Source organism: Protopterus annectens, chromosome 9.part0, assembly GCF_019279795.1.
Source record: "Protopterus annectens isolate FY-2018-M chromosome 9.part0, PAN1.0, whole genome shotgun sequence".
Taxonomy (NCBI): Eukaryota; Metazoa; Chordata; order Ceratodontiformes; family Protopteridae; genus Protopterus; species Protopterus annectens.
Genome location: NC_056743.1, coordinates 1,300,482,298 through 1,300,505,198, shown reverse-complemented (window position 1 = coordinate 1,300,505,198; position 22,901 = coordinate 1,300,482,298). Strand labels below are relative to the sequence as shown.

Genomic DNA, 22,901 nt, shown 5'->3' with positions numbered 1-22,901 from the left:
CCCATGTCTACTTTTTTAAAAGATAATTGCTTACAGAAGGAGCTAATTAGGAATCAGCCCAACGAAGGGTTCATGTACAATGAGTATTACTACAGATGAGTGAGGCCTCATTACAGATCAATGTCTTCATCAAGTCCTTTACAAAAGCTGACTAATAAAAATGCAAGCCCTGCATAGAAGGATAATCATCCAATTGGAAACCAACTGTTATAAAACTGCAGTCCCAAGGGAAACACCAGTTTGGATATTAATATTAATCAACTGTCTTCCATGCAGCTATCTGCTAACTTTCCATCATCAGAAAATACTTGTCTGCAAGCAGATAGGCTGTAGTAGTCTTACCACAGTTCATCAAATAGTGAGGCAAGCCTGTTTCAGGGGAGGCCAAAGCAAGTCTGAAAATGTTTTGTATTACTGGGAATGTGCCAAATGAAATCAATAAATATTTTCAGTCAGATTGAAAATTGGTAATAAAATAATAATGTACTAAGCAAAAACCTGACTATTTCAAGAGTTCGTGTGTGTATACTCGTGTACATACGAATACATGCGTTTAAGGGCATTCTGCACAGTGCAACATATGTCTATTTTTTTCCTGTACTAAAGAATGCCCAAAGTACTTTTCTTGAATCTACAGGAAGCTCAAAAGTTTTTCTGTGGTTTGAGAAAGGCTCAGTGTGAGACTGTAATATGCAGAATGTGCCTTGATGACTTAAGAAACCTACTTCCAGACATCCTCATAAAATGAAAAACAACGGATTACTAAGTAGGGCAATGTGATTTATGAAGCTGACCTAACAAACCACTGGTTCTCCATATAAGCATTTGTTGAGAACAGCAACACTTTACCTGCTTAGTGTGCTTAACATAGAGTGACAGTGCTTATACAGCATCCACAGAGTGCATCCTTCCTAATCATGACAGTTTGTGAAATATGCCAAGTCAATTTTCAAACTGTTGAGTGTCTATCAGTATTACATAATTATTAATGTAAAATCTGAATCCTTTGCTGCCAGAAAAAACACTTAACAGGTCCACATGCTACTGCTTTCTCTTTCAATGACATACTTACCTGTACATACTTTTCAAAATAACTTAATACAGAAAGTATGAAGCATGTTTATTTACGTGTCCTACTGTTACCAATATTTTGTGTATACTCATTTTGGCTTACATTTGGAACTGATTTAACCAAAAATCTGACAACTGATAAAAAATCTAACAAGCAGCAATACAGGTGCCTAATTAATGTCCTTGTTCTACTGGTTGCTGGTATTTTTGTATATACTACATTTTACTTTATTCTTGATGCAGTCTTGTTTTGGAAGTTCTTATCTTGATGTAGCTAAAGTTGTAAAGAGAACAAACTTCACATTATTATTTTTTTAACTTGGCATTATGTAGCCTTCTAAATTTTTATAATAGTCCACCTAATAAACAAATCCAAAACTAATAATAGAAAGAATAAAATGAATGTACAGTTAGACAATGTTTAAGATGAAACAAGTCACAAGATAAATCTGTTCAAAAGATATTTCCCTGGATTCACTAATCCCATTTAGGAGCAAGACGGCAGCACGCCATGCATATTAACAAGGTGTGCTGCCTGAGCTCCTAAGCTTGCAGGGGGAGTTGTCTGAGAGCAGAGCTCTCAGAATAAACATGCCCCTGGAATGTAGAACAGGAGAAAGGGGTAAGGAATGAGCGTGACCGGTCATAGGTGTATGCATATCCCCACCAACAGTCCCCTATGTGTACAAAAGCAACAATACATAAAAATAAAATGTAGAAACCAGTTTGTTTTCTTTTACAAATCCGATTAAAGCTACCCATAGGTGCGCGGGTGTGCCCATCGCTTAGCTACGGTTAAAGTTGCTGAAGAGGATAACAAGGAAGATATATGCAAATGAAGCAGCACAGCAATAGTGTAGTTGGCAGGGCATTTGCCTAACGAGCAAGCATTCCTGGTTCGAGTCTCACTGCAGCACAGTCTATTTTACAAGGCAAAGCAAGTTATAACCAATATTTTGGGTGTAAAACCCACTAAATAACATATTTATGAACTGGAGTACTGCAAGAAATGCACATGTGAAGTGTCAGTGTCAGAATGAATAAGGCACTAGTAATCAGGTTTAAGCACAAATAAGCAATAGTAAACATATGTAAGCACTAGTAAGCGGGCTTAAGCCCGTTTGCTGGGTGGTAAGCAATGCCTACACTGGTTAAGCAAATCTGAAGCTAACTCTGTGTAAGAAGATGTTACGGCAGGTTAGCAGAGCTTACCTCCATGCAAACTGGCACAAACCCACTAACAACTGCTTAAAAGTGCCTTAACCACTCTGTACCCAATGGCCCTTGTTCTTCCCAGCAACAAAATAAACAGCCTCTGCTAGGCTCGAACACAGGACCCGACACACCATAGCCGAAGTGATTTACCACTAAGCCATGCCAGATATACATAACACTGATGTATTCAAAACATATCAACCAGCCCAGTCATTCAACAGTACAGAGAATGTATTCCAACATGTAAATATATGTGTGTGTGAATAAATATATTAATATCTAAACAGATGCAACATATCAGTAGATGCAGATATCTATGTGTATATGTATATATATATATATATATATATATATATATATATATATATATATACATTTACATATATGTATATATATATATATATATATATATATATATATATATATATATATATATATACATACATACATATATATATATATATATATATATATATATATATATATATATATATATATAGATATATAAATAAATATGGCCACACATCTGTAGATAGCAATGATAGATTGACAAAAACAAATATGTCCACATGCACCGTAAACGCCCCAAACAATATACATCATGAACGAATAGGCATACCCCCCACCACAGCCAAACACGTCCGCCCTGCAATACACTACCAAGTGTTACAGATCCTGTAAGCAGGACCTGACATGACATGTGCACAACATGTAAACAGTACTACAACTCACCTGTATGATGTCAGGCTGGTATTGGTAACATATCATGCAGTACAGTGAGGCTTCCATAGGAAATGTAAAATATGGAAGCTATCAACATTCCCAGCATACATATACACAGACACATATATGCAGAAACAGATATACATATACATGTGACTATACAGACACACGCAGAGATATGTACAGCAAGATACATATGTAGAAGGTGCACACAATATGGAACCGCCACTATGCCTACAGTTCACAAATGGACACTGTATGGGCCACCCATACAAATACAATCATCGCCTGCAACATATACCCACAGAGAGGTCATAGGAAAAACACCACACACAGGTTTTCTGAAATGGAAAACCTTTATTTGTGTACTACTACAGTTCTATATGCCATGTCATATAGCTGTACAGACACTGACATCCATATAAACAGAGTAATGCAACTGTGAAACAGTTATACTAACACAGTAGTGTGGAAAGGTTCACAACTGTTGCTGTCCAGGCCAATGCCTTCAAATTGTACAATAGTAAAGACAGACTGGGCCACAGGATACCAAACAATCAACAGTATGTAATGCAGTTGTATAGTTCAGCAGCTTCTATCTACACTCTGTACAAAATCACTAGGTGTTGAAGACTTCAGTTGACCAAATGGGATGTAACTGTTACATAACAAGGCATAACTTACACCATCACAAGCACACTGACATACAGAACAGTCTTGTATGGCAGGAGGCAGTAGGCCTGCATTAACCCAATATATGTGAGCTATGTAAATATAGGTGAAGTATACGGTACTGTACATCCAGACACCTTAAGGCAGCTCACCCATGACACACCCACATTTTGTAACAGCCTAGGTCACTTATGGTTCACCCCCCAAACTCAATACGACAGGCCCATATTCCACTGTTACATACAGTGGCCTCTGGAGTGCATAAGGGCACACATGTATTGTTTTGGTGTAGCCCACACATATATGGCCCCAGCACCACTGTATGTGTGGGCGATACAACAGCAGTGGACTGATGGCAGCAATGGCAGTGTGATATACACACAGCCCACTACAGAACAACCCCTGACAGCATGTCATATGTGCAAAGCTTGGTCTGTAGGTGGAGGACAGAGACTGGAACACAGGCCCATATGTGGGAATCTGTTGCCATACACTAAGCAAGTTGCTGGTGTTAAATGATAGTGTGCAACATGCCCTTAGCTAGGGAATTGAGGTTAGAAACATAAATGGATGTAGCCATGTACTGATAGCACTCAACACACACACTGCCAGTGAAATATCTGACACAGGACCTGTGTGCTAGACAGACAAAACATGATAGGCACGCCTCTGGCCACCAACAGGATAGGCCCACAATTGAGAGCTATGCAGACAGACTGTATTCCAATGTAAACTAGTATGTACACACACACCCTGTAACACCAGTACTATACAAAGCATAACACAACTCTACTCACACACTGTCTGTAGTTCTGGAACCTCCTACAAATATGTAGCTGGCCTAAGTGTGCCGGTTCCCCTGGAAGAGGTACTGCTACCTGCTGTCTGTAACACTGATTCCCACACACAGGAAGGATGTCCATCGCACAGGAAAGGTAAAGGGACCACACAACATGATGTTGGGATTTATAGTAGCTGGTTGCCATGACAGTGGTAATTGGAAGTACTACACAGCAAGTTGCATGCAGATAGCAAGTGTAGGACACTGATTGGTGCAGAGGCCATCACCTGATCAAGTGCATCACCTACTAAAGACAGGTTGCAATCTACCCCAAACAGCTCAATCCATTCACAGGAGAGAAAAGCAAGCAAGCTAAAACAAAAGCGGAAAAAAATAAAAATCTCAGAAAAATTACATCTGAAAATGCAGCCATCTACGCAGCTGCCAGTTATTAATACATCATTCCCACAACAGGTATGTGAAGTATATGTGCATGTATTAGAATGCAGTACCTAGTCCATTGTAATGTGATAGATGATGTGGAATGAGGTGTTGTGATGGTCAACTGAACAACTGCTATGGACAATAGTGTTTATTCCTGTGGGTAGACAGCCATAGCTGTTAACTGTGCAGGTCAGCACTGACAGACAGGATGTAAGCCATCATAATGTGTGTTGTGTAACAGGGATTATGCATATGACATGGCCAATAGCCGGTGGTGGAAGTAATGCCAGTATGATGGACATGTGGGAGCCACGGACCACCACTGGCAGGATACCCAGTTGAATCTGTAATGTAGCATGCCAGAATGCCATAGGTGTGTAACAGATTTACCTGCAAACAGGTCCCACATATACTCCACTAATGTCAGGCTGTGTCCACATGTGGCACCTGTCTGTGATGTAGCAAGGCAGAACAATGCAGCTGTGCAGGAAGGTGTTGTGAGATTGTGGAGCTGATGTCTGAATGTACCCCACATATAGGTATGCATATTTGTACACAAGTCATACATATAATATATAAGGATAACTGTATATCAGCATGTATGTCCAGAAATATATATATATATATACCCATGTGTAGACATATATATGTGCACATATATATGAATTCACAAATATCTACACATATATAGATATATACCTATATGCAAATGTCTACATCTATACAAACATACACACAAACAGATATGTATGGAAAGACATGTCTCCTATATCACTACCACAGTGATGTGTGCTATGTGCGAGGCAGCAGCACACACAGCAATACACAGTTATCTACAGCTTGCAGTGTGTGTGCACCATGGATGGGTATGTCACAAGTTTGTCCCATCCTAGCACCACAATGCCCCCACCTGTGAAGTATGCAATGGGAATATGGGGAAGTATGGCAGATACACACATGGATGTGGTCAGGAGTGATAGATATAGAGGACAGTCTACAGGGGTGGTATGTGACATGTGGTGGGTAAACACCATGGATAGTGTGTGTGGTCCATGTGGTCCGTGATGTGGATGCCCCCATGGTCCCCAATATGGACACAATGGGAACAAGGCTCCCACCAACTGCCACTCACAACAGCAGTCCATGTCCTGAAGGTGCCAGGTCTGGCAGCTGAGCAGGAGGAGAATGTTGGCTGTGTGAATGTGTACTGGGTGCCTCAGACTGATGTAGCACATCCCTCATGTGTCTGTGGAGCCTGGTATGGAACAGACCCTAGACCAGAGCTCAAGGAACAGTAACATGTTGGTGTGTGCCCTGGGGGGGGGCAACATCCCCTGGGTGGTTCCACCTGATGGTATTGCTGTAACAGTAAACGAGGAGGCCCCAGGTTGGCACACACATGTGATGTGGCCAGGTATCCTGGTCAGATGGGTGTGGAGAAGTGGATCAGCTGGCCAATGGAACATATACATGTTATTGTGTCACTGTCATAGTACATATGTTGGTAGCAAAAGTCAACACAATCCCGGTACATGTCCAACAGCATGCATAGAATCCCCCAATGACACAGCAGCCATACCACTGGCATATATGTAACCATAGTCGCCGTGACAATGGCATGCAAGTGAAAAGTCTGTAACAGGCCAGCAATGTTAGTGTCCACAAAGGGGACATGGCTACAATCACATAGCAGAAGGTGTGGTACAATACATAATCTGTCCAAACAGTAGTTAAGCTGTAGCCATACCTAATGAGTTGTGTGTATAGTTTGTTGAAGCTGATATGGTGGGGGGGTGACAGAGATGTGTATTATGAACTGTGGTAACCTTGCCATACGAGTCGCTCAAGCCTGTTTCCATCCTCATGTTTTTCAGGCAAGATGGTACATCACATTGCCCGTGTATTCAGCGGAGGAGAATGAGGTCATTATCAACCACCTGGTTCAGCATTACCAGGTCCTCAGGACAGCACATGACCAGCAGGAGCAGACCAACCTGTGGAACAATTTTGTCCACAGGGTCAATGATGTTGGCCTGCATAACCACAATTATGAGCAGGTCTGGCATCACTGCGGCGACCTGCTTCGCCACAGGGAGTGGCATGCCATCCATCCCCCTGACATGCGTGGAGGAGCTCCTGGCCAGCCGCGTGGCACCTGCCCGTCTGGAACACCATCAACCACTGGACCCCTTCGTGGAGGTGGGTGTCACCCACACACCAGCTGAGCAGCATGCAGGTAAGGACACAGGGCACATCAGTTGACCACTGTAGTGTATATATCTGCAGTGGTACAGGTAGAGCATGCATATCTGATATGTCATATAAATATTGTGTTGCTGCATTGTAGTGATAAACACATGTCCAGATGTGGTAGTATTGCGGGAATTTAAGGTTGATGTATGGTAGTACTGCACCCAGCCTGTAGCAGTGCCACAGGTGTGGCCACTGACATTGCATCACTCACCCACTTATGTAGGTCCCTCCAGGGTAACAGCAAAGCAGCAGCCTGTAGCTGATGAGTATGTCTTATGCAGATGCATGCCAACACACTGGACATGTAATGGTGATGTTATATTCCATGCACACATCTAACACACCTACCCTGAATGCATGCTGTACATGTGCATGTATTCTTGCTGTGAAATGCATGGTCTCACTGGGTCGAACATGATTGGGTATTGAAAGGGTATGTCACACACCTGCATGACAACTAACATCCTGTCATTGCGGAATGTGCCCACAGGGGGTAGCATACTGTTGGTAGACATGGCCTACAGTAGTGACATGTTCTGAACAACACCCATATACAGTGCAACACCAGTGTACATACCTGTAGGGCAATGCCAACTGCTGCTGAGATACACTATGGCATACAGCATTACAGTAGTCCACATTATCAGCTGGGTCTAAGCTGCAACATGTGGTGTCCAGTGTATGGGACACTGCAAACTGACACATATGTGTAGGGCTTACCTGTTATGCATCTGCATAAATGCTGAGGGAGGGGGGGGTCTCAGCATGAAACACCAGTGCACTGCAGCAGGGATCCTAAGGATGGTAGGAATGGCTCTATCTGCATATAGTCAGGTCCAGGACCTGTGGCAGTCATAACCCTACCCACACTGCAATAGTGACGGCATTGTGTGAACACCATGGGATGTGCACATGAGTAGACCTTGCAATCATGCAGAATAGGGGGACATGTGTAGGGTAGGCTGAACATACACTGGCAATTGCAGAAGGCCCACGCTGATATACCCCTGTCATGAGCATTGACTGCTGTAGTACACACAAGAGATGTGATAAAACTGTCATGATAAGGGTGTGCACACACATATCCCCACATGGTGTGTATGCATTGAGGTCAGCAGCTGCACACCTAACACAATCTGTAGACACTGCATATGAAAATACAGGACATATGTTAAATACCGGGCTTGTGTACAGCTAAGATATGCAGTGCTGTGGTCCCATGGCAGATCACGAATGTGTGTGTAAAAGCAATAAAGGTGTATACACCCCCCACAGCCACAGTATGTTCTGATGGTTGTCAGTGTAAGCATTTCTGCAGTGGCCATACATGGTCTGTTGATGTTGACAGCTGTAAATCAGGCATCAGGCATTCACCAATGACAGCAGTCCACATATCATCCCAGGTATGTGTTGCTGAAACACACAGGGGCTGTGAGAGGTACAGCTGGCATAACTGACACAGTACTACATATTCTGCAATGGGTTGGACACCTGTGAGTTGTGGTGCACAGTACATGGCAGGGTGCAGAACAGTTGCACAGCAATAATGTGTACATTGGTGCGGTGGTATCCAGGGGAAGGGGCACCACCTAGTCACAGCACATGCATCATACACATGTTTACCATTGCTAGCATGGTGTGACTATAGCTGAACTGCATGCTGTTCTGTACCATATGTTCTGCATGTTGGCAAATGGGTAATTGGAGGACTGTGTGTAAGATCATTGTGCAACTTCACCTGTGTGTGTGTGCATGTGTGTGTGTGTGTGTGTGTGTGTGTGTGTGTGTGTGTGTGTGTGTGCGCGCATCCTGGTGGTTAGTTTGCCTGCAAGGTCACTCTGGCGAAGTGTTGGGAAGTAGATGCATGTATGATGTGTGTGTGCATATCTGTGTTTGTGTGAATGGCCATGTATGCACAAGTGTGATTGTGTGGTGTTCATACGGCTGTACCCCCCTTTGGGATCATGCAGTACATGGACATGGAGTGCCACATTGCACACCAGGAATACCTGTCATGTACTCACAGGACAGCAAATAGTATAATATGGCCTGTAGCATGGATCGGGCATCCAGAGGGAAGGTAGACCCCAGGTACACACTTAATACTGCTGTCAGCGAAGAGGGCATTTGCAGCCCACGTATGCAGGACAGATACATTGGGGAAGTAATAGTCAACACCAGGGAGTGTATCCAAATATTACAGCTGACACATGATGGGCCGACAGGCATGTACTGAGCATTACATACACATGACACACCAGTGGGAGTTATTAGGGGTACAACATAGTAGCCCACACATATAGGGGCCATGCACATCATTCCGGCCATACAGAGGATGCATACCGAATGACAGCATTGAGACCATGTTACTCCACTACACACAGATCAGGCAGGTAATGTAGCAACAGGTCTTGTGTTGTGCACACTTGTGTGGGCATTTATAGGACTGTGATGTTAATGAGTGGTATCAATGTGTGTGTGTTAACAAGAGTGATGCAGGATGGGGTAACAGATGGACATATATGTGGGACTGTCTGTAAAGCCATGGACAGGTAGGTATTACGGAGATGTGTGTGTGTGTGTGTGTGTGTGTGTGTGTGTGTGCATGTGCGCGCGCGTGTGTGTGTGTGTGTTTGTGTACATGTGTATTGTTAAGCAATGCTATACAGGTTTTAAAGTGTGATTATTGTTTTCCCCCACAGGTGGTGAGGTGGGTCAGAGTCTCTCCTTCACCCAATGTGGGTGTCCATACAGACACCGATGATGATGATAATGTTGAGGCACAGGTGGGGTTGTCAAGGGCCAACACTGTGCCAACATTTGACATCTCCCTTTTAGCCACCCCACCCCAGCACACAGTTACAGTGCCTATACACACCCCATCACCAGTGACCATAGCAGAGGGACAGCTGGCATTCAGTGGCAGTGTACAGGAAAATGTGGTAACCATGCCTACTGTGTCCAGTCGCAGCAGGCATAGTCGAATGTCCAGAAGGCTGCCACATAGGCGGATGTCCCAGGGTGTTAGTGGTAGGGCCGCTGGACATCATGCCCCTGGCATAGGCAACATAGCTGCAACCAGAAGCATGTTCCAGGCTGTAATGGTGGTGCAGGCACATATTGAGCATTACACCAGACAGGGCCTTAGGCTGCAGAGGGCTGCACTTGCATCTGTAAGTGACAACCTCTGTGAACTGCCGGGTGCCATCCATGCTTCTACCTAGCAAACAGATGACATGATGAGATGATGGCCCTATTCAGCCGTGGTGTGTCTGTGCTTCAAACTGAGTTGGGGATGTGGAGACGCCTGCATGGACATGGCTCAGCAACACCAACAACTGGCACTCAATGTGGGCATACTAGGACACCAAGGGGCTCCTGTAGTGGCAGTAGCATCCCCGGCAGTGCAGGGGGTGTGCTGTCCACATCACACTACAGCAGGTCATGTGCATGTGGTCCTGGCCAGTCCCAGGAGGGATGTGGTACCAGCAGACAAATGTCATCAGCAGGTGAGAGTAGCACTTCAATGCCTGTACCTGCACATGCCAGCGGAACCCCTGGCAGGCACAGTTCACTTGTCCGTGGCTGGAGGCAGTGAACTGCACACCCTGTCAGGTATGGTCTACAGCTGTCCATAAACACCTGTGTAGGGCAGCCACAAGGCAGAACTGTGTGCATGCGTATCCACAGACTATGCAAAAACACCTAGGGCAACCTCATACTTACACACACATCACCTCAGCCAGCTCCCCAGAGTACACCCCCCACCCAAACACATGGTGTCAAATGTATGTCCCACCCTCGGCCTCTGGCAGACCAACACCACACCCTGTGCATATGATGATACCTGTGCCCCATCCCTGTCATCCATACCATTGATACAGGGACAGGCTGATACGGATCTGATGCTCATGGTGACTGTACACCAGTGTACCACAGTCCTGCAGTGTAACATGTTGTAGGATGCAGAGTGTGAGGCATATTTTGCAGGTAGTGTAGCCGTCCAGCAATGATGCCTTCTAGCTGTTAGTAACACTGCTTGGTTGTGGTCTCTAAACTGATATTTGTGTTGTAGGTGTACATGTGTCAGCACAAGGATGGTCTGCAGTCATATTGCACAACAGGGTATGTCACTGTGCTGTCACCATGGCAGTGACATATCTGAGGTACCGAACACATTTCACAGGTTACTATACCGGGTATTGCCTGTGCCACATGGACAGGTGGCCCGCTGATGCATGTATACCCTGTAACCTGATGCAGACCCATCCAAATACATGCACACTGTTACTTGCCAACACTGGGACTAGACCCCTACCTAGCAATGTCGTGATACTGACATGTGTGGCTTACATTGCACAAACACTGCCTTAACCACTCTGTATCCAACAGACCATGTTCTGCCCAGCAACAAAATGAGCAGCCCTTGCAGGTCATGAACTCAGGGCCCTTTACACTGAAATCACAACACATGACCACTACGCCATGACCACTGTGGGGACAGCTGTTGTGTTACCAATATAGCTGTCATTACCCAAATTGAGTGGTATTGAACACTTGCCTTTATGCCCTAGATTGTGTAGTCCTTGTCATTAATATGACTGTTGCATCACATATGTTGTTTTATCATAATGTACACATAGCAGATGCATGTATTCCATGTGGGAAGGTATACACAACCGTGATGTTTACTCATGACAGGTATATGGTTGTATACATATAGGTGTATAGATGTCTACATGTACATACACAGGTATACACATACATATGTCTGTATACACATCTGTATAGTGCTACATATATATGGCCATGCGTATACCTCTTATGTACATATGTATACATATTTATACATATATGTATCTATACATATGTGTATATATAGGTATACGTATATGTGTATATAGCTATATATGTATGCACATCCTATGTGTACAGATATGCCTAGTTATGTTGGTGTATATATATATATATATATATATATATATATATATATACATATCTATAACTATATGTGCATACATATCTATACCAGTATACCTACTACTGTCGATATATCTGTAGATATCCATACGTATATGTGCATATGTATCGCTATCTGTATATGTGTAGACATATATTGCTCTGTATATGTATATATCTAGGTGTGTATATGTATATCTATGTACATAAACATACCCATCTATATATGTCGATATGTATATGTGTAATCATATATATATATATATATATATATATATATATATATATATATATATATATATATAGATGATTATATGTACAGATATTCACACCATACATCCTGGACACAGAGTGTAGCCCTACCCCAGCCCCTACAGTCCCAACATCGTAGTGCAAGTGGATGTCAGGTATGTATAGCACGTATATTGGTAGACTATTGCTACTGTAATTGGGATTGTCTTCACAGACATGGTGTGTGTGTGGGAGGTCACATCTGCTTTCCACATGTATGCCATTGGCTGCTGACAGACATCCTAAGGACATCCTAGTAAAGTACCACTGCTAGCACGTAATGCCCCCATGAACTACAGCACAAATATTGGCCAATATATGTGGACATGCTGAAACACTCTTTACAGTCCAGAGGTATACACAGAACCCCTTAGTGCTAAACATGTGTACCATGCATGACAATATGGATGTTAACAGCCGTGTAGATGGGTATAGCACATAATGACTGGTATACATATGCCAACATTGGTTATGCATTCACACACCCCTGTCTGGCCTGACACATAATAACCGCTGGTACAGGGTTGCCATGTCCACATACTACCCACTAGATATTGACATACATCTGTACAGCATCCCACTGCTCTGTTTGACATACATGACTGTCAAGGGAGACCCGGCAGCAGTACATCCAGCAAATATCTGCACATGACATCTCACTGGATAAGTACACTAAGCTGCTAGACATGTAACAATGCACTGTGCAGGCTACAGGCAGACTGGCTCAACACTGACCTATATCTCCTATGGGGGAATGCACATGTACCTGCATATATAGCAGGCTCTGCAGGCATGTCACAGCACAGGATACGCCTGTGTGAAGGTGCATAACCACATCCAATGCGAACACAGCCACATATGGTAAGCTAGCATAAAAGTACAGTATATAGACTATCTGTTCAACACCATCCTCATATGTGCCACTCAGAGACTAACCCTACATATAATGGGCTGCTACACGGTGTGGTCTGCTGGCTGTCTGTGGTATGGGACATGTGTGTGTATGGCCCTACAAACATCTAAGCCAATACGGTAACATACGGTGGAGCAGCATGTAACATCAGATAGGATGGAACGGGACCTATAACAATGACATCTACCACAGTCTATACACAGGCTAAAGAACATATTAACAATGCACACACCGTCGACATTCACCATAGTTACATAGACCTCAGTACTGTACAAACAACCACAGAATGTCCTGGTAATGTCATCATATATTACCCGTACTATACATAACATGTGTAGCATTCTGATATCTCATTGGCTTACTATCAGATATGATGACACTAATGATGGTGTACAGCACATATGCGCTTCTTAATGCACGACATATGTACAAAGGTTGACAGAGTTGTGGCTGGAAGCACATACACAAGGCCAATATTGACATGTTGCTGTGATAACCTCATACATGTACTGTTGTAACAGGGTTTGTTGCAACATGTGTCCTATGAGGGATATGAAGTCAGTAACTGTCACGGCTTTCACCATCTACAGACTGCAATCCTCACACTACCTTCTGCAGTTCACAGATACATGCTCTGTGGGTAACACATGACACCAAGGGCACAACACACTTTCCAGTCTGCAGACGACCCTGCAGATGCAGATTCCTCATAAACATAGAACTGACATGGCAGGTATTACAACATGTAGGACAGCCATATCTACACACACACACACACACACACACACACACACACTGTTAAACCAACATTACTCCACATGCAGTATAGCAGCACTTACAGTGTGTAGCCAGGTCAGGCACACCCCCCCTCCTGTGTGTTGCCCTGTTTCCACAATGTGTGTTGTTAGAGATAAATCCCCAATTCATCTGAGATGCTGTTCTCAAACAACAGATCTAGTTCCTGCCCAAAGTGGATGTAAAGGGCCAACACCAATATGATGTTCCTAGATATTGGAGTGTGTTTCCAAGCAGTTGGCTATGGGAATGTTACCACAGCTGTTCCACATGCACTCCGCTAGAGGAGGACTGCAATTGGTGCAGAGGCTATCAGCTGATCATGACCATCACTTACAAAACACAAGCTGCTGCCTAAGCAATGCAGGTGTACATCTCCACATCCACCAGAGAGGGAGTGAAAGGGACAGACAGAGACAAAGTATGTCAGGGAAGGTGTGGGAGAGTAAAACCTAAGTATGTTTGTGTCACACACCTACCAGTACAGGGTTTCAAACAACTGACTGACTATGCATAGCTATCACATGTATGTGCAGTTATTGCATGCGCCACGCAGCTTACATGTTGGTAAGCTGTCCAGACGTATATGTGCTGGTAAGTGACATCTGCAAAACTGTTGCGATACAGTAGGTGTAGTACATGAGCCTGTCACATGAACAGGTGTCAGCGTCAACACAGCCACACTCTCTAAGGGACTCATACACATTGCCACATTTGGCAGGGTAACGAATACACTTCCTAACCAGTTACTTTGCTACAATACAGTAATGCACAGGTATCAAATGGCCCACAGGGGTTATCCTGAGGTTCTATGGTCAAAGGGTATATGAAGGTGTCTGACATTAGAGAGCATGCTTCAGCATGCCAATGGGGGGGGGGTGGTACTGGGTGTGAATGTGGTCAGAAGCATCATACACCACACACACAGACACAGGGTGCCAGTACCGGCATGCATGTGTACATTGCTTCACGGGTGTGTAGTGGCTGTGTCAGATGGCTTTACAAGGCTAGGTGAAGGGTATACCTTGGCATCAGGCCACAAGAAAATGGTCTGTATTATGGCTAAGGGGTGTAGTGTCTGGAATGACCCACACAGGTGGGTATTGTATTCACCATCCAGTCACCTGGGTTATTATTGTGCATGGCCAGTGGTGTGCAATGCTTGCCATGTATGCGGTCTGTATGTCATGACATGGACGGTGTCTGGGATGTGCACACATCCCACATTCATGTACAGTGGCATGTGGAAGTGTACCTGGTTTGTCTGGCCCATGTTGTGTACACAGAATGTTATCAGATATGACAGTCCCATCCTCATGTGGTGACGCCAGGTAATGGATAGCAAGTTGACCATGCACCTACACTGATAGCATGCTACAGGTATTCCCTGGTGTCAGTGGCATCTGCCTATACAGGGCATGTGTGTAAGGCATAGAATGTACTTTGTGGATCACATTTGATGGAACCACAGTTGTTGCAGGCATCCAGTGGGGAACATACTGAAGGCGCACTGTCTGCAATTATGTGCCTATTGTACTAATGGACAGGGTGCCATGCCCTCTGTAGGCCACTGTATTCACACCATAGTTACTATCAGTCGCCAATATGCAGTGTACTACACACATATTGGCTGTTGCCTCTGCATGTGTATGTGTGTGTATGAGACATGGGTTGAGAGCGTGCTCTGGGTAATAATGGGGCTGCTAACTGTGATTGCCTGGCCTTGATGTCACATGTATGGGTATGGGTTTTCACCCCAGCCTCTCGGCTATTTCACAGCTGTTATCCCTGTACACTGGACATTGTGATATATACTAGGGCCACCATATAAGAAATTTGCAAAACCCGCTCCACATTGGGCCCAGGTGTCATACACACACACCCAACTCTACACAGGATACGAGTTACAAATGCACGCGCGCGCACACACACACACACACACACACACACACACACACACACACACACACACACACACACACACACACACATACACACCTACCTGTGATGTCTGGGAGTAGAACCCCTACCTAACTAGTTTATTACACTACAGCACTATGCAGTTATAGTATGCGCCATGGTGATTACTACAGTACTCCCTCCACAAAGGTGTACATCACATTGGTTGACATAAGCAGGACTGCGAAAGTAGGGCATTTGACATGTACTGAGTGTGACTAGCTTAAAATGCATTGCTCCCTACACAGACAGTGGAACACACACAAAACATCCACAACCGACTTGTATGGGTATAGAACCCCTAAAAGAGATCTATATCACACTACAGCATGGAGCTGTTACAGGACGCACCACGGGGATTACTGGAGAACTCCTTCCTCAAAGGTGTATAACACATTGACTGACATCAGCAGGATTGCCAAAGTACGGCATTTGACATGTACTGAGTGTGACTAGCCTCTAATGAATAGCTCCCTACACAGACATTGAAACACAAACAATACATCCAGAACTGCCATGGGTGGGTATAGGGCCCTACCAGAGTTCTGAATCACACTACAGCAGTACGCAGTTATGACACGCTCTATGGAGATTACTGGGCTACAACCTTCCCAGAGGTATATTTCTGGGTGGATGACATCAGCAGCCTTGCCAAAGTTGAGCATTTAACTTGTAGGGAGTGTGACTACCCTAAAAAGCATTGCTCCCTACACAGACAGAGTCAGAAAGACACACACACACAGTTGCCAAGGCTGGGGTTAGAACGCCTGCTTAACTAGTTTATCACACTATAGCAGTTACAGGACATGCTACGGAGATTACTGGGTTACAGTTTCTCAGAGGTGTATTACTAGGTGGATGACATCAGCAGCCTTCCCAAAGTTGAGCATTTGAATTGTAAGGAGTGTGACTAGCCTAAAAAGCATTGCTCTTTACACAGACACACACACACACACACACACACACACACACACACACACACACACAGTTGCCATGTCTGGGAATAGTACTCCTACCTAACTAATTTATCACACTACAGCGGTACGTAGTTACAGGACACACTATGGAGATTACAGGGCTACAGCTTCCCAGAGGTGTATTGCTAGGTGGATGACATCAGCAGCCTTGTCAAAGTTGAGCATTTGAATTGTAGGGAGTGTGACTAGCCTAAAAAGCATTGCTCTCTACACAAACAGATACACACACACACACACACACACACACATACACATACACACGGTTGCCATGTCTGGGAATTGAACACCTACCTAACTAGTTTATCACACTACAGCAGTACGATGTTATGTCACATGCCACGGAGATTATTGGGCTACAACTCTCCCAAGGGTGTATTTCATAATGGATGACCTCAACAGCTTGTCATAGTAGGGCTATGGGGAGGACAGTGTGTGTGCATGGGCCATAACCCATTCATCTAGAGGTTGACACTCCACATGCGGGCACACACAGGGTCATATTCCACAGGTACGTGTATTCAACTGCTAGATAACTACTTCCTTGTACAGTCATGTTTCACAGCTGGCATGTGCACCAACGGTCTATAATGCTGACAGATACTAGTGGCTAGTATCTGCAGTGAGTGACATCTGAACCTGATGTGTTTGGGGCCCTTTGACTGTGTGCTGGGTGGGACAGGCCTGGATGGCTCCTTGTCACAGTCACCCTCATCCACACCTCTCTGTACATCTACTTTTGGCTTATTATAGTGTGTTGTCCTTACATATATGTCTGTATTCCTAGCCACTGTGTGTGCAAGGCATGTGTGGTGCATACTGACAAGTGTCTGCACTAACAACTGCAACTGCCAGATATGTCTGGTCCACTGGTACTTGCAGACATGGCCTTCATGCGTTTGTGTGAGCATGTCCAGTATGACCTTTCAGTATGTTGTTGACTGACATTGCCTTAATTCCTCCAAGTGTGTGAGCATGCCCAGTATGGCCTTCTGTATTTTGTGTGTGGATTGAGTCCAGGTACTACAGTGCTGATGTTGGTGTTGTACACTGGAAAGGTGGCATGCTGTTTCTGCAGGGTATCCATCAAGCATTTGGCAGTGACAGTTCCTACATATCTGCATAGAATGGGGAGGGGGCTCAGCCAACTATGTCTACATTTCTACACAGGATAGTGGGGGCACACCTGACTGTTATTACATTGCTATGTAAGATGTGGGGGCACACATGACACTTGTACACATTTGCTATGACTGTACTGGTATGTCAGGTATTCCATTTTATTCTGTATTGCTAACTATCATGTTGACTAGAGGCATACCAGTGTACTACAGATCGTGGCTTTGGTTGCCCTACATATTATTGTCTGACTTCCTACTCTTCAGAACTAACATCTCACTGCCTGCCCTGCTGTGGTCTGTCTGTGTAGGCCTGGGGGAGGTTAACCATAGCCATCATTCAGGGGCCATGGCACAGGCTCTGTTTGGGTTTGTCTACACCTGTCCTGCTGGAGAGACTGTTGTTGGGTATATGAACCATCCTGACTGGCATGTGTGGGTCATATGGATGCACATGTCGCTCAGCGCATTTCCTGCAGTGGGTTTTGTCACCCTGTGTAGTACTGGCTACTATGGTGACTCCAGTATGTGTTACAGATGTCATGGTGCCACTTTAGGTGCCTACTGTTTGCTGCCATAACATTCAACCATCCAATTCCCTTGCATGCTCACATCTATACCATAGCTACAGGTAACGGCACATTCTACTCCATTTGGCAATTGGTAGGTTGACTGACTTACCTTGAGGGTGTGCCAGAATTGCGGATGGTGCTGGAGGGCTGCCTATGTCGGATGCACATAGTACACTCCCTATACTTGGCTGAGCACAGGTAGTGTCATGTTTGGCATCCCTTTTACTGGATGTGCGAGTCAGAGAGAGGTGTCATTCCCTGTGTCCCTACTGTGTCAGTGCATGTGCTATGCGTTGCCTCTTTGCCACAACCTCGGCATACTGGGCATACCTACATCTGCCTACTGGGGCAGGCTCAGGTTGTTCCTGCTCTGGGTCACTCTGTGCCTGTGCAGGCCTTGGCGTTGGTGGGGGGCTGTGTGGTCCTGCCCCATGCTGTTCCTGCTGCAGCTGTTTCCGCAGGATCATACTGTGTAGCACAGCACATACCATAACAATTTGGGTACATGTAGTTGGTGAATACTGCAAGGCTCCACCGGATGTGTCCAGACACCGGAACTGTGACCTGAGCATCCCAAACACACACTCTATTATATAAAGTCTGGCCTGTGCCTAATTATGGCGTTCTTGTTCAGGTGTATGTGCATTTCTGATGGGTGTCATCAGCCATGGCTCCAGTGTGTACCCAGCATCCCCCACTAGGTGACCGTAGGGGATGTCCCCAGTGGCAAATCTCTGGTACAGCTGCGTCAGATGCCATATGTGGAAATTGTCGTAGCTTCCAGGGTAGCCAGCACACACATTCATTATAATGCCCTGGGCATCATATATGACCTGGCAGTTGACAGAGGGGATGCCTCTGCGGTTGATGTAGGTCCTACCCTGCTCAGTGGGTGGTGCTTTGATGCATATGTGCGTGCAGTCTATAGCACCCACTACCCCAGGGTATTCTGCTATTTGGTAGAAGAGATGCATATTGCTGGTCAACCCCTCATGGGTGTTGAGGAAATATACGTGCTCACTAGCATGTGCTGACATGGCATCCAGGAACTGTTGGAATACTCTGGATGAGATCACAATGATATCACCAGTTGTGCTTTGGGAGGTACCTGTGGCTAGTATACCTAGGCCTACACATACCTTGGTATCCACTGGGATGGGTTCCCCTCGGTCAGTTTGGTGTGTCAGGTGTGGCCGGCACAGCTCAACAATTTGCTGTAGGAGGTCTCTGTCCACCCTACAGCGCTCCACTACCTGCAGCTCATGTAGCCCCTGGTAGGTTACCCTGGGTCTGTACACTCTTCTCCGTCTCCTCATTGTGGGTTGTTTGGCAGCATTCACACCCTCAGCCTCTTGCACATGTTGTTCTATGTTGCCTGCTGCAGCCCTTCTCATTTTGTAGGTTTGTTTGTTAGGATTTCCCCGCTTGTATACACCAGTGGTGTAAGTGTGGGAAAAACCAGAGGGGAAGATATTTGCTTAGTTTATAGTAGTGTTCTGGGCTGGGCTGCTGCCTGTGTAATTAGCTGATTCCAATACATTTCACCTGCCAGCTAAGCTAGTTCTCCCTTGGTTACCTCCCTACACCCCCCCATGATTTCACCTAACTCCTAGGCTTGCACCAGGCTATTCCTACCCTTACACTGTTGGGATCTGCCTCACATCCTTAGGAAAACTGGGATTCACTATTCTTCCCCTCATTTGCATAAGATTGCCTGCTAATGCATAGCTACATGTCTCACACTGAGCCTCCCCCCTTAGCAACCACTACTCACTGGCCATGTTGTCTTCTGCCTGCCATTGACTTGCATGGCAGAATACTAATTTTAGTTAGAATGCTTAATTTAGGTTAATTTTATTTTCCCCAGATCCCATTCGCACGCCGCTGCCCGATGCTTAAACAGCTGAGATCGGCTACAAAATAATAAAAGTCGATTTTTGTACTTTGTTTATGTTGGTAATGCCAATGACGTTATACTTGGCTATTGGCATGCTTACTACATGATATGCAGCCTTTAGTTGGAGCTGTTGTAGGTACATTTTGGATTTTGCAGAAATGTACTCGGCTACTAATCGAGTACATTTCTGCAGTTAAAACTAGTCTTGCACGGATTGTTGCAAGCTTCCTGGATTGCAAAATCACCTCATTTGCAAAGATTTCTCCTGCAAATGGGATGATTTGCATACCAGGGCTTAGTCTGTGCAAGAGTAGTGCAGGAGCACTCATGCACGCCCCTGCAGGCTGTTCCTGGATCGCACGGCAGACATATTGCCTGCTTGTGCTCCTGCACTGATCTTGCACTTCATTCAATCATTTGAGAATCTGGGGGATTGTTTCAAAGAATATATATATATATATATATATATATATATATATATATATATATATATACACACACACACACACACACACACACACACACACACACACACACACACACACAGAGACAGAATGGCAATATATGCGTTTAAAGTATATTGCTCAACTTTCTGAAACATCACTGTTTTACAATTAAGTTAATGTCCAATTATAATTCTCATGTTAAAATTGCAAGTAATTTAAAAAAAAAATGATTATACTGTGTTTGATTTTTTTTTAGTTCCACACTGTCTACTTATTTTTTTCTTTATAACCACACCTATAAATGATGTCACAATACACATTTGGCAATTATTTACATAAACCTGCAAAGCACTTTGGGTACACTAAACAGCTTCTCCAAAAGAACATCATCTTATTTACATTGTGATTTCACTAATACATAATCAAAAATGTTAATTTTTAGTGTAGGGTACACCACCTGTAAAACCCAATGGACAATTTGTTTTTGTAGGCAGTAAGGCATGGCAGGTCTATATTACCATATCGAATGGTAACAATGTGAAATGCTCATATGAGCGAAAATGTAGAACAAACTTGCTAATGTGGGGGCGCAGCCCCCCACACCCCCGCTAAATACATATTACAACTCCGAGGTCGCACTACAGTGAGGAAAGGGCAAATATTCCAGTCTTCACTGTACCGCGACCCCAAAAAACAAGTTTGTTCTCATGCATTTACGCTCATATGAGCATTCGACATTGTTGCCATTTGATATGGAATACAGACCCAGGCATGCCTACTAATGCATTTAGCATGGAAATGTAGTAGCCTGTTCATTAACCTAGACATTGAGGCATTGTGGCTTCATTCTTTCATTACATCATGGCAGTTTTCAGCTGAAAGAAATATTTCAGGGTGACACACTTTCAAAAAAATAAATAAATAAATAAATAAATGAAAAAAAAAACAACATGCATTTTGCTTTAAAAGTGTAAAGTATGGTATTGCAGATGGTAAGGAAATTACACTCTACTTCAAGGGTTTGCTACTTACACTTAATTCTGAAGTGATAATGGCTCTCTAAATTAGTGTTCTCTGAAATTTTCCATTCTACTTAATGGATCTTCTCATATATTCGCAAAGTTTCATCAGATGAAATGGTTCAATGTACTGACTGGCAAACTATTATGAAAAACTTAAAACAAAACATTCTTTCTTGAGTCAGCTAATCGTTTAGTGACACATCCCCTGTTCTGAGATATATAATCACAAAGGTCTGTTGCGGCTTAAAACTGTCATATGCTTAAGAATGGCATGGCAAAGCACTAAAACTATTTGTGTACACCCAGAATACACTGATATACAGTAATCGGTAAGTGATAACAATGAAAGCTTTCCTGATAAAAGCCTTATATTATCTGTAAAAAACACCCTTGTCTGTAAAAACCACTCTGACGTTTTCAACACAAAATAAAAAAAAAAAACACTGATTAGTTTTAAACCTAAACATAGCATCCCATTTAATCCATAATATAAAAATTAAATTTCTGCTAAATGGTCTGTGTTTTGGCAAACTAATATAAAATGCTATTTGTTTTACTTTTGTAAAATTTATATTACAAGATGATGATTTCTACCTCATTTTTTATAATTCTGAGTGACCATTGCCTCATTTTTGTATACAATTTTGAATTTATAACAGAAATACTAATTCAGTTTGTTACAAAAAAAAAAAAAAAAAAAAAGACAGGGATCTAAAATAGAACATTATGTTACACCACAACTTGCTTATTTACCTAGCCAAATCTACTTTTGTTGTACAGGTTTTTGCTAAAAGAT

The 22,901-nt window shown here is 43.8% G+C and overlaps 1 protein-coding gene across 12 annotated transcripts in view; it reads right to left on the bottom strand.

Moving 5' to 3' along the window:
- CAMK2B (calcium/calmodulin dependent protein kinase II beta) overlaps positions 1-22,901 on the bottom strand; it is a 3,372,251-nt gene that overhangs the window by 70,001 nt on the left and 3,279,349 nt on the right. The window lies entirely within an intron of this gene.